Here is a 13,641-nt window from a genome sequence, read left to right as displayed (position 1 = left end):
ACCTTAAGCAACATCTCTGTTTACGTCTGCCAGTTTGTCTGTCTTTCTGTATGTCAGTGGGTTTGCTTATTTGTCTGTCAGTATCGTCATCACCATTATCACCACCACCAGCCATTACAGGACTTCTGACAGACAAAGCATTCAGGAGTCCCATTAGTCAGTCTGCCAAGTTCTGACCGCATTTTTTTTTTTTTTTTCTCCTCCCACCACGTATTGCTTTAGTTTGCCTTTGCGGGACAGGCTCATGGTGACTCTTTCTAGCCGTCCCTGCCTGGCCCTTCCTGCCCCACTACCTACACCAGCACCGGACACAAGGCACTGTGTTCTTCAGGGGAAATAAAGCAATGTAATTATAAATAAAAACTAAAACTTAAAATAATAAAATCAATAAAGTAAAAATAGATTAAAACAATAAATAAAAAAAAACTTATACAGAAAGAAAAAAAAGTATCTCAGGGACAAGTTTTCAGGAAATTATCGGTGAAAAATGACGTTTCTCGAATGTAATTAGAGATGTTTTGTGGACTATTCAATAAATTCATGCAGCTGTACTCGTAGTATAAATAACGCCAGAGGCAGCGTTATACCGAGAGAGAGAGAGAGAGAGAGAGAGAGAGAGAGAGAGAGAGAGAGAGAGAGAGAGAGAGAGAGAGAGAGAGAGAGAGAGAGAGAGAGAGAGAGAGAGAGAGAGAATGTCTCTCTCACTGGTCTGTCTATCTTTATGTCTGTCTGTGTGTCTGTCTGCCTATCTGTCAGTCTATTTCAGTAGCTTATTCAGTATTACAACAACAGGCTGCAATAAGTGGGTCAGGAAGATAACACACACCTGACTGCCCGAGGCCTTTACTACGCTATCAGGCAAAACCAGTCTCAGGAGTGTGGTCGCGCCTACTACTACCACCACCAGCACCACCACGGGGCTCAAGGCCGGCCCAGTTAGTGGTGTGGACGCCTTAAACGAAGCTTCCCACGGTGGCTGCCGCTCCACTCTCATTTTAAATGTGATGCCGATTATATGATGGGAAGTGATAAGAATGTGAATGAAATTACCAGCAAGAAGGTGCACAGGAATGATAAATAATGTAATGCAGCTGAAGTCGGTAATATTGGTGTTATTTCTGAAGTGCTTAATCGTTGATATTTAGTTTGAGAGAGAGAGAGAGAGAGAGAGAGAGAGAGAGAGAGAGAGAGAGAGAGAGAGAGAGAGAGAGAGAGAGAGAGAGAGAGAGAGAGAGAGAGAGAGAGAGAGAGAGAGAGAGAGAGAGAGAGAGAGCGTAATCACAACCGGCGATGCAGTGGTGGGTGGTTGGCTTTCCCTCCACAACAAGTTTTGACGTCCAGTGACGGAACAGAACAACGCAAGGCTGGTTTGTCTCAGCATTGTGTCCATCGAGGGATAAACAAAAATACTAAACAATACTAAATCAAATTTAAATAAGCATCTTTTGACAAGCACAATTTAATTAATATAATTTTTGTTTGATTTGTGTTGAAGCGTTGGGGATTTTGTATGATTAGAAAATATTAATAATATGATACCTATGTATTTTTGAAGGACAGGACCCACAGACGCACGCACGCACGCACGCACGCACGCACGCACGCGCGCACACACACACACACACACACACACACACACACACACACACACACACACACACACACACACACACACACCTTATTTTAAAACATTTACTTTCCTGCAAACAATTATTCATGTTGGTGAATTTTTACGAGAATCAGGTTTGAGGAGGAGGGAAAGAGGGTGCGGCGCTCGTGTGTCCGGCGGTGATGTTCCCTCTTGGGCGGCGGCGGGACTAGCGCCTCCTGCAAGAACTGGCGGTTTCAGTTCTGTCAACCCGCAAACACGGATGCATCTAATGATCAGTTCAACTTAAGACAAGCAAGTTTCCATTCCGATAAGCAGAGCTGGTAATTAGCCACAACTATATATTTCAAGCCATTTAAGGAAGTTAAAAAAAAATCCTGGATTGTTGCCACCGTCAGTGCTGTGGTTGGCGGGCGCTGGTAGTGTGGGGCTCAGTGTGTATGTGTGGCGCTTCAAGCAACTCTAGTGAGGGAATTTTTACCGCACCCACTGCCAGCTTGCCTTACTGCATTGTGATTCGTTAAAACTCAATATGTCCCTCGTTCTTCTATCTCTTCCTACCTTTCTTTCCATTTCCTCCCATCCTTCTCTTTCCCATTTTCTTTTATTGACTTTTTCCTCACTCCTTCCTCCTTTACCAATCTCTTAATCTCACTTATCTTCATTTCTCTATTTCTCTTTCTTTTTCCTTCTCCTCTTTTTATACTAAGAAGTAACGTTGCAAAATATAGTAAAACAATGAAAAAACATGCTATACACCTAGGTACATGTATGTAAACAGGTTTAGACTAAGAAATCTATATATTTTCAAGCAGGTTTGGAGGAGGTTGTCATCTGCATAAGCCTGCGCACCATGCACATGATGCTTGCCGCCTGTAATCCGATAATTATCTGATTCACTACTTCTGAATCCTCTCCTTCTGTGTCCTATCTACAAAGAATATATCGATTAGGGATCACAGTACATTTTCTATTCTCCAGCTGTGACGTGTGAGAGCACATAACCCTTTAACACCCAATGACAGCACGACACTTGTTACTGTACTTGAGTAATTCTGGACGATTTTACTGAGGAAATATAAAACTACAGGCTTTAAAATGTTCTTAGCACTCCATCACTCTGTCGTCACTGGGTCTCCGGAATATACTTAACACTTACACAAGACCATTTTAATAAACTTGACGGAAAACCACTAAGTCAAAAGAATTAAAGACCTTCACTTCAGTTTCTTGTTAACTTGTGAGTCTCGCTTAGACGCGTCGAGTTTACTGCCCTCGCTGCAGCTCGCCCTTGGTCCCTGGGGCGTCGTCAAGCCTACACGCCCTCACCCGACATTTTTCTCCACAGCTGATAAGAACAAAAGACGGAGAAAGGTGTGCAGTCTATATTTTCTGGAGCTGCGCAAGAAGAGGAGCGGCAGGACTGGCAGCAACCAGTAAACCTGAACCAAAAGCTCCCAGGTTTTTGGACTGCACGCTCTTTTCTCAATTCTTGATTTCTAAAGCCTCGTCCCGTTGACCAGACGCACAAAAACCAGCAGGTCACCTCCGCACTCATCACCAGCACCTCTGCGCGGGGCCAGTCATGCAGCGCTGCGGGAATGTAATACTGGGCGGGATCACGAAGGATACGAACGGTTAAAACTGGTTCGAATAGAAAGCTCCCAAAAAATAAAAAATTCAAACCAAAAAAGGAAACCATAAGACTTAGCAGGATGATTACCTTAATTCAGAAGACGTGGAAAATGCATGTTTTACTGAAAATTGGTACAATGTTGTATTGGTGATGTTATTTTTTTTCCTAGATAATGCACTGGTATTGAAAAAAAAAAATACAGTGACGAGAATTTCTTGTCTTCCTCGCATGGACGCACTCAGCTGCTAGAGAGGAACACGGCTGGAAAACCAACAAAAAAATAAATAATTGCATGTCTTACGGTGGGAGCAACAGCATGTTCTACCAGACTAGGTGAAAAAAGAGAAAAAATGAATAGAAACTAGTGACAGGAAAACCTTTGATCACACTAAAAGACTGTGGCACGAGTATCTGAAAAAAATAATAATAAATAAATAAAAAGCAACGCAAAACTTACTAACTTGAAAAACAAGGTTTTTCCCCAGCAACTAGAAACAGTATTTTTGATCAGTGTATTGATAAGACGGGTTTTGAGTTGTAGCAAAAATTCTTTGACAGTAAAATGAGTCTGCAATACTTCTTATTCTTTTTATCAGACGGACAGACTCCCATTTCTTTTGTATCCGGTAATATCACGAAGACTAAAATAAATATTGCTGCATTAGTTATACGTACGCTAAACACACACACACACACACACACACACACACACACACACACACACACACACACACACACACACAGACGTCTTCACAGCACCAAGCCTCCCTATCCCTGGCCAGCATTGTCCTTCACGCCTGCTAGAGACAATGCAAAGGCAAGGAGCAGGAGCCGCTACTGTGACCAACGAGGCGGGAGGAAGGAGGGAAGAGGGCGCGAGACCAGGCATATGATCAGTTGTGGCGCGAGTGAGGCGGACACGGGAATACGTAAATATCGCTACAAACCTGAGGTAAACCTGTAGATCACGGCGATGATAAAGGAGACGAGACAGAAATAATGGGTGAAAATGGGTGGGTGGGTGGCAGAGGCTGAGAGCTCGTAAAGGGATCGGTGCAATTAGAAAGGACGACAGGGCAGAGGATGAGGCGCAGGACAGGGCTGTGTGGAGTCTCGAGGCCTAAGGGAGAGGAGGCTGTGATCAGATGGTAGGGTGGTGAAGGAAGGCGAGACTATACAAGGGGGAAAGTGTTGACCGCCCACAATAAACGATGTAAATTTATAAGTGAGATGGTAGGGTGGCGCGGAAGGCGAGAGGCTGCGAGGGGAGAGGTGGTGGCCGCTCGGAAATAAGTGGCTGTTGTTATTATTTATAAGTCTCACGTTACATGGTAATTTCATCACCCCTTAAGGCGCCTCGACACGTATCGACCTCACAGCTTTTGTAAATTCTATACATTATATACATATTTTTTTTTCCTGGAAGTTGCGTAACCCACTACCTTGCATAAACCAGACCTATCCTGGGATGTGCAAGAGGAACTGAATTTCGGGGGGAAAAGTATGTAAATAACAATAATATTCAAGAATGCTTCAATCTTATGTTCTTATTGAGTGTGAGAAATGCTGGTGCCACTGTGTTCACTGCGCATCATAAAAAGGCGACTGAAAGCTGTGGGTAAGAGGGCTGGGAACTCCCTCCTTTGCATTTCCATTCCTACAGTGTGCGGTACAATAAGGCGTGGTGAGTTTTCTCTCGGCTGACCCATCTCGGAGGCATCTCAGCCTGGTGTAAGAACAGATTATCGTCACCATCATCACAATTATTATCTATTCTTAACGCTGACAGCCACGCCAGTCCACACAAATATCAGAGAAAGAATTCTTACTATCAGTAAAAATCAAATTACATTTATTTTATCAGAATAATATTCTTATAATCCACATCCGTTGACGCCAACGATATTTGTAAAACCAAGACGTGTGTATGTATATGACTTGAGATTACAATAATATTATCTTTCTACCTGAGAATCTATTAATTATATATATATATATATATATATATATATATATATATATATATATATATATATATATATATATATATATATATATATATATATATATATATATATATATATATATATATATATATATATATATATATATATATCCTTTGTCGCGTTGCTCATTTTAATACCGATGATTTTTTAAAGTTTTCTAACGACAAGAGAGCGATCAATCAATATTTGATGAAAAAGAGTTTTCAGGTTTTACACAGGGACTACCACGTATAGGCCTACTGGATTACTGCAACTTCATTTATCTATTCTTTTTTTAATTTTTTTTTATATCTTATATCTCCAACTTCTTCAGCCACCAAGACCCCCAGCAGGCACGGTGCACCCAATTCTGTGCATTATACCAAAAATACAACCCATTGCAAAGTACATTAAACTCTTGCGGCTCAGGACAAGGCGTGCGCGTCTGCGTCGGTTCGGGAAACTGCAGACATTCCTCAAGGAGAACGAGGCAATGGATCACCATCCCCATGGATCACAAGGACACCCCCCCCCACTCTCTCTCTCTCTCTCTCTCTCTCTCGTGTGTGTGTGTGTGTGTGTGTGTGTGTGTGTGTGTATCAGTATCTTCCCAGAGTAACTGAGGGCGTGGCAGTGCAGTGAAGTGAAAGAGAAGAGGTCTAGGCGTGGCATGGACATTAATATTATGCGAAAGCACAGAACCACACCAAAAACATGATAGAGTAAACGCTGAGGCAAATAACCTAACAATACACACTCTCTCTCCCTCCTGACGGCCTCTAGCTGCCCACCTGTACTACTGTAGTACTGTTCTACTAAAACTACCACCTCCACCACCTCAATCACACTCCACAGATCGTTATGCTCACCAGAACCAAGACCAGAACCGCCTCGAGAGCTTGTGTTTCCAATATACTGCATCTGACGAGCCGGGAACAAATTGCACTAATATTACTGCCACCTTTCGTATGCAAGGCCGCCACTGGGCATTCACATCCCCGCTCTCTCTAATGATTGGCAGTACTCGTGTGTTCAGTAAGTAATTCCTAGTCACGGAGGGGGGTGGTGTTTCGGTCTCCGCGAGAAGGGTTACCACGAGGGACATGAGGTGGTTCTGTAAACTTTTTAGCTCTACGGTTTCCAGGTGTGAAGTGCGGGTTGTTAACAGTGTCTGGCTGTCTGCGTCCCGCTAAACCTGTTCTCTTAAGTGCGGTTCTTGCTAGCTCGCTTCTTTGGTGGTTCTCTCTCTCTCTCTCTCTCTCTCTCTCTCTCTCTCTCTCTCTCTCTCTCTCTCTCTCTCTCTCTCTCTCTCTCTCTCTCTCTCTCTCTCTCTCTCACAAGAGTTGTAGGGTAGGATCGTATAGAGATAAATGGTGATGATAAACCCTTTTTTGCGTGGAACGGAGAGGCAGACAAGACGCTGCACGACACTCGACAGATTTCGGCCTCAGTAAGCATCCCCCTTCAAGACGCCGGCAGCCACCACCACCACCACCACCGCCCGGCACGTGGCTGGGATGTATTGCACTGAGTCCCGAGGCTCATCACGGGCTCCTCACTCACCCTCTTGCTCTTCTGTCCCTCTGCAGCTGCTGGCTCTTATTTACTACTGGTTGATGCTGGGCTGTGTCTACTCGTTTGTTTGGTTTTTCGTGTGTGTGTGTGTGTGTGTGTGTGTGTGTGTGTGTGTGTGTGTGTGTTGGGGGGAGGGTATTTAAGTGCATGTGCCTGTAGTTGTACTTACGTGCGTAAATTACATACTCGTATATACATTAGTGCGTACAGTGATAAAATAACGTATGTAGTATATGTTTGTACTTTTTTTTATGTGACTGTTTATTATTATTATCAATATTATTATTATTATTATTATTATTATTATTAACAACATTATTATTGTCTTTATCATTATCATCATTATTATCATCATCATTATCATTCCCATCATTATCAAACTATATAACACGGGATCAAGAAAGCATTTTCCTTTCGCCAACAAATTTTTCATACCCAGTGACAAGACGCTACATCCTCGCGAACACACAGCAGATAGGATACAATGTCTTTTTTTTCCTCTTCCCTCCTTTTTTTTTCCCCCTCTCACGCGCCACACTCATGTGGCCAGCAGAGCGTGACGCGAGGAGCATCAGTGAGGGTGGAGGAAGGGAGCTACTGGCGTCCCGTCACTGAGGGAGACTGAACGACTGACTTAGCAACCCAGAAGCAGAAAATAGTGTCTGAAGTAAGTGACGATAAAAAAAAAGATGAAACGAACACGTATTTTCTTTGTTATATTATTTTATCAAGAAATCGAGGAAGCAAGCTATTGATAAAGACTGCAAGACTGACCTCACAACCAAAAAAGAGACTCCACGTGAAAAATTAATGCCTGGAGCAGCTGATTATAAAAAAAAGGAAATGAACTGATAATTTTTCCTTGTTACAACCTTTTTTTTTTACCCAGATATCGAGGAAGCAAACACTAAAGAAGACTGTAAGACTGACCTAGCAACCCAGAAACAGACTCCACGTGGTGCTGAGAAAATAATCCCTGACACAAGTGACGGTGGAACAAAAAAATTAAAAAAAGTACTGGTATTTTCTTTCCTCATTATATCCATTTTCACCCAGAAATCGAGCAAGCATCGAGGAAGACTCCAAGATTGACTAAGCAACCCAGACACAGACGCCACGTGATGCTGACACAGAAAATAATGCCCGGCGCGAGTGACGGAAAAAAAAAAAAAGATAAAAAAAATAAATAAATAAGAAATAAATGAATAAATAAATAAATAAATAAATGAATAAATAAATAAATAATAATAATAATAATAATAATAATAATAATAATAAATAAATAAATAATACAACTAATTTTTTTTCTCGTTACCTTTTTTTTTTTTCTTTTTTTCACCCAGAAATCGAGGGTAGGGGTTCAGGCCGTTCACCTTCAATTAGCTGCCCATCAATGTCAGGATAACATGTCTTTTTTATACTTTTCTTCCTAGTCTATGGCAAAGTACATCGAGCGGCTGGTTGTCTAGCTGGTTGCTGTCCGGACCACCTGCGGATTTTCAAGGTCACGATGGAACAAAAAATAAATAAATAAATAATAAAAATAAAATATATAAATATATATATAAATAAATAAATAATCAATATATATATATATATATATATATATATATATATATATATATATATATATATATATATATATATATATATATATATATATATATATATATATATATATATATATATATATATATATATATATATATATATAAATAAATAAATAATCAATCAATCAATCAAACCAACGTTTGTGTCCTAAAAATGACACAAACGTATTGCCTCGAATCATGCGAACAAAAGCGTGCACAAGTCTCGCCAATTACTGAGTCCCGGTGCATGCTGCAGCGAGGGACTCGTGGTGAGGAGGAGGAGGAGGAGGTAACGACATCTCGCTCTTGTTAACACGGCTCTCATCTATCCGTAGAAGGTCATGTAACGTGGGTTACTGGTTCCTTGGGTCCCTTGCGCCACCGTCACCTGACCATGGGACATATTCTGAAACACTTCTGCGCCTCACCTATGCTACATTCAAAATACTCTAGCTGAAGCTACACGAGTTTTCAAGGGCATTTTTGCAGTTCTAGTGATATATTAACATGATTTTTACATTATCAAAAGGGGAAAGTCTTAAAAACCCGGTTAATCATCCCTGTAGCCTTTGAAAATGGTCGTGGTGAAGGCTGCAGGGGTTTTCAAGGATTTTTTTTACTGTTCTTATGACATATTTTCACGATTTCTACATCATTAATGGGGAAACAGTCATGGGAACCCGGCTAATTATCTCTGTAGCCTTTGGAAACAGTCGTGGTGAGAGAGCAGAGCGTTTTAGAATACTAGCCCATGTGTGTGTGTGTGTGTGTGTGTGTGCGGCCGCTACTCATTGCCAGGGACGCGGGAGGATCTGGATAATCACAGGTTGTCCTTATCTTGGGCTTATCGCGGCGGCCGTGTCCCAGTGGCGTGTACCTGTAATAGTAGGTGTGGGCTAGATGTAGGCCTGCCGGGCTGGGATTTGGCGATGCTGGCCTGTTTCTTTTATCTTTGTATTGTAAGTGGAGGAGTAGTAGTACCTGTAAGTGTCTGTTTAGGAGAGGGATAGGTAAAAGTGTTTCTGTTGTTACGTGTGTGATGTGTTGCTAAGGTGGTGCAGGTAAGGTAAGGTAAAGCAAGAAAGTCAGTTTGTCACATGGTAGTGCAGTGAAGATAAGACAAGCAAGTAGTAATTAAGCTAGTCATTCAGTAAGAAAAGTAGTATGCAATGAGTAAACACGTGGTAACTAAGGTAAATGAACACCGAACCAGTGAACAACTGAAGAAGTAATACAGTTTGTGTGCGCTATGCATCTCAAAGCCAAGACTCCTTCCCTCATTAGTACTCATCATGTCTTCACGTAGTCATCCATATAATCCTCGTACTTTATTCTGTTCGTCCCATCAAGGACATCTGTCTTATATCTGCGTCTTCTTTATTCTATTCTCTTGCCTCCTGCTTCTTCACTCTTGTATTTTCTTCCTTCCTTCTACACTTCCTTCTTCCCTTCTACAATTCCTTTCCTTCTGCCACACTTCATTTTCTTTTCAACATTTCTTTTATGCCTTAAACGTAAATATGTATCCCAAACTTCTTTCCTTTCTTAGTCATACCTCAAACTCCCTTCCACCTTCACGCTCTCCCTTACCAGGCACCACCGCATGGCGATGATAAACACACGCATAAATAAAATGAGAACTTAGAAAATCTCTTAAAATTAATTAGTGAATATATTAGTAGGGTTCAAGCAAAACAAATTAATTAATCAACAGAAGGAAAATAAATACGTAAATAAATGGTTAGTATCAATAAGCAACAAGCAAGGAAATATCTATCACCTTTTAAACATCAGATATTTGGATAGTTTCTCTCGTCAGTCTGGAGAGGCAACACTCAACGGAAAAACAAATATTTATCCGTACTTATATTTCATCTAAAGACTTCCTTAACCCCTAATTGAGCATAAAAACAGTCTTAAAGCAAAAAATACTTAATATATCCACTTAAATACCTCCTTCCTCTTTAACTAGGCAAAAACAAAGAAGAAAAAAGTATTAACATTCAAGGTGGAGCTCAGAGAGCTAATAACTTTATATATTTTTTTCCAAGCTTTCTTATCTCGGCGCATAGAAATCTTAATAGCAGGCTTGGAGGAGAGATGGAGAGAAGGAGAGGAGGAGAGGGAGCGGCTGCGGCTTTTATCAGTACTTAAGTTACACCACAGCGCTCCAAGACTTCACCCTTTCAGTGCTAATATTGCCCTATCCTTCCTAATTCTCTCTCTCTTATTCCTTCCTTACCACTCCCAGGCTTATATTCAGAAACGCTTCGCTCTGACCATGGCTATTTTCAAAGCCCACAGAGATGATTAGCAGGATTCCAAAGACTGTTTCTTCTTTTAATAAAGCAGAGATCTTGTCAATCTCATTATAAACGTAAAAACACCCTTAAAAAACCCGCGTAGCTTCAACTAAATGGAGCCTTTTGAAAGTACTGAAGGTGCGGCACAGAAGTGTTTCAGAATATGGTCCTCAGACGTACTTTTTTGTTCTGCAGCCACTCTTCACGTTATACTGACCAGCAAACATAGAGTCTATTCCTCTAATCCTTTTTTTTTTTCTTTCTTTCTTTTAAGTGTTTGTAAAGGTGATTATATTGCGCTTCTAGTGCCGTGAATTGTTGCGAATCACAACAAAATGGTTAGAGTTCCAATTGGACAGGAATCATTTATCTTATTTTTTATCCCTACCTCCAGATGCCATTTGATCTCCAGGATAATAACGAAAAGGAAGTAGTTAGTAAGAGGCCATCCAACCGGCGATAAGTTTTTTTGCACATCGTCTCTCTCTTATCCTCATCTTCGCGGCTCCATTCCCTCAGCGAGTGAGTGGAATGGAAGGAATGGGGGAAATGATTCGTGTGCCTAACTGAAGTTTTATGTTCCACCTGCCTAAAATACTGGGGAGAGAAAAAAAAAAGGAAAAAGTGATGGCGTGAAAGAAAAATGATGGGTAAGACCTTGAGCGGTGATGGAGGTTCATGATGCTGAGGACAAAAGACGGGGGAAAAAAGTTGAGGTGTGCCATGATGGATTAATTGTCTATCTTCCTGGGACGACTTTGAGAATATGCGTTGTTCGAACATCCATCTTTAGTGATGCATCGACTAATTATTCTTCGCTCGGACTTTCATCACTGTAGTAACACATCAACTCAATATTCTTCGCTCGAGCTTTCATTGTCATTTAAGTAATACATCGACAATTATTCACTCCAGCGTTCCTCGTTATAACAATACAAGTACATTAAATAACAATTCTTAAACCGGACTGTTTAGTTTCTTATCATTGTAGTAACATATCAACTCAATATTCTTCGATCGAACTTTCATTGTCGTTCAAGTAATACTCGTACTTTCTTCGCTACGATAATACGAATACATTAATCAACTTCTAAAATCGAACTTTCATTGTCGTTAATAATAATAAATAAAAACAACCAATTATTAACTGGAATCTTCCTCGTTAGATAAATACATAATTTACTGTCTAACAAGCTTTCAACGTCGAAGTAGTACCATTACATTAACAAACTACCCTTAAGCCTCCCTTCCGTCGTCAAAGAAACAACACCAACTAACTCTTCTTAACCAAACTTTTATTGTATAGCCAGAGTAACAGTCAAATAAGTTTTAATCTACAAATTACACCAACACGGTCAACCACCTTCAATGTACTCATTATAGCAGCCAGGCTTATAAGGCTATCAGGTGTTTGAACACTCACCGCCGCCTCACAAATCCGCGGGGGCAGGTGAGTGCAGGGAGGCAGACCACGCAACAAAACAGACGATGCATTCTTCAAGATGTTCAGGCGCTCAGGTGCTCGGGCGTCCACAGATACATTAGTAGGTCGTGTGTCTTGTGCTGCTTGTACCGCACCAGGCCGAGGCGCAACACCATAGTAAGCAGGAGCGGTGGCAAAAAATTTATTGACAAGGAAAAACTGTCAGGTGGTTAATTAGTCATAAAAAATAATAAGTACAATAAAACCTGCTTATAACAACTAGCGCTCCTGTCTGTTTAACGATTACTATCAAAATATACTATGCCTGTAAGGTTCAATGCTGAGGTTTTATACTTAATGACAAATAAAATAATAAAACATAATTGTTTTAAGTTCAGTGTTTGTGTCTACTCAACGAATGTTAAGTGAGAGTGTTATACGTGGACGAATACTGGTGTCTATTTAACGATAATAAAGTGAACACTCGTAAAACGGACATGAATTAATATTGGTATTATTTAACGATTAGTAAGTGAGGATCCATAAGTACACCGAGGTCTCAATTAACGCGTGTTCGATACATGCGACCTCGATGTTATGTGATGACCCGAGATGCGAGAAAAATTCGGAGTCATGCGAGGCAATACAAGACGTGGGTGTGTGAGTGAGGTGGATGCCATGTAACTTCAACCACACATCGTTTTCTTCACTTATGCTACACTTATTTTCAGCTTTAATACTATACCTGGTGTAATTCAGTGCATTTCAATTAAGCAACATGGTAGGGGATCAAAATATCAACTGTGATTTAAATTCATTCGTATTTACGTTCATCTAGAAGTAATTAACGTAACCCTCGTGAAGTCTTGTTCTGGTGTTTACTTGACGACTAATACCTAAATAAAACATGAGGTCCAATACTGGCGGCCATTCCTTAACAACTTACTGGGTTAACTGCGACTGTCTAGATTAGGTTCTGATGTGAAGTATATATTAATATTTTTTTTTCTCCCGCTCTATCAACGTGAAGGTGTTTTTCAATTTACCGGTACTCTGCTCTAGATATGATTTTGTTGTCTCGAATGGCAACCTGCATGAACACTAGCCTAGGAAGAAGCGGGCTCGGAAACATGTTTATATAGTCTCAAGTCGACGACGAAAACCGGATTTCTAAATTGATCTTTGCGGGAAATTAAAACTGGCTTTTGTTTGAGCGATTTGCTCTGTTAAAATGTGACTCCTGATCATGCAGAGGTCCTTGGGTTAACCGCAGACGAGCAAACAGGTGAGTGGGTGACTGGAAGCCGGTAAAGCCTGAACTTGTCAAGGGAACACGGCCACGCTCTGCAGCTTGAGAGGTGTACTGAACCTTTTGTCTGGTGCTTATGCCTCACGTACGTCACCTGAGCGCCAAGGTTTGGAATAATTACGTTCTTTATATGTTTGGCTGCTATAATAATTAGTGCATTGAAGGTGGTTGATTTTTTCTTTTTTTTTTTTTTTTTTTTACTTAGTTGG

The 13,641-nt window shown here is 40.8% G+C and overlaps 1 long non-coding RNA gene across 4 annotated transcripts in view; it reads right to left on the bottom strand.

Annotated features, from left to right (window-relative positions):
• LOC135114197 (uncharacterized) overlaps positions 1 to 13,641 on the bottom strand; it is a 226,004-nt gene that overhangs the window by 64,914 nt on the left and 147,449 nt on the right. Inside the window, exon 5 of one of the 4 annotated variants that reach the window (XR_010275433.1) lies at positions 2,384 to 3,506. The exons of 2 other annotated variants lie outside the window; for them this stretch is intronic. This is a non-coding gene — a long non-coding RNA (uncharacterized LOC135114197). Of the gene's footprint in view, positions 1 to 2,383; positions 3,507 to 12,011; positions 12,264 to 13,641 lie in introns of those variants that run through there. One more of the 4 variants, XR_010275435.1, reaches the window with a different exon arrangement.

Source organism: Scylla paramamosain, chromosome 27, assembly GCF_035594125.1.
Source record: "Scylla paramamosain isolate STU-SP2022 chromosome 27, ASM3559412v1, whole genome shotgun sequence".
NCBI lineage: Eukaryota > Metazoa > Arthropoda > Malacostraca > Decapoda > Portunidae > Scylla > Scylla paramamosain.
The sequence above is the reverse complement of the archived record's forward strand: the minus strand, read 5'-3'. Positions and strand labels throughout refer to the sequence as shown.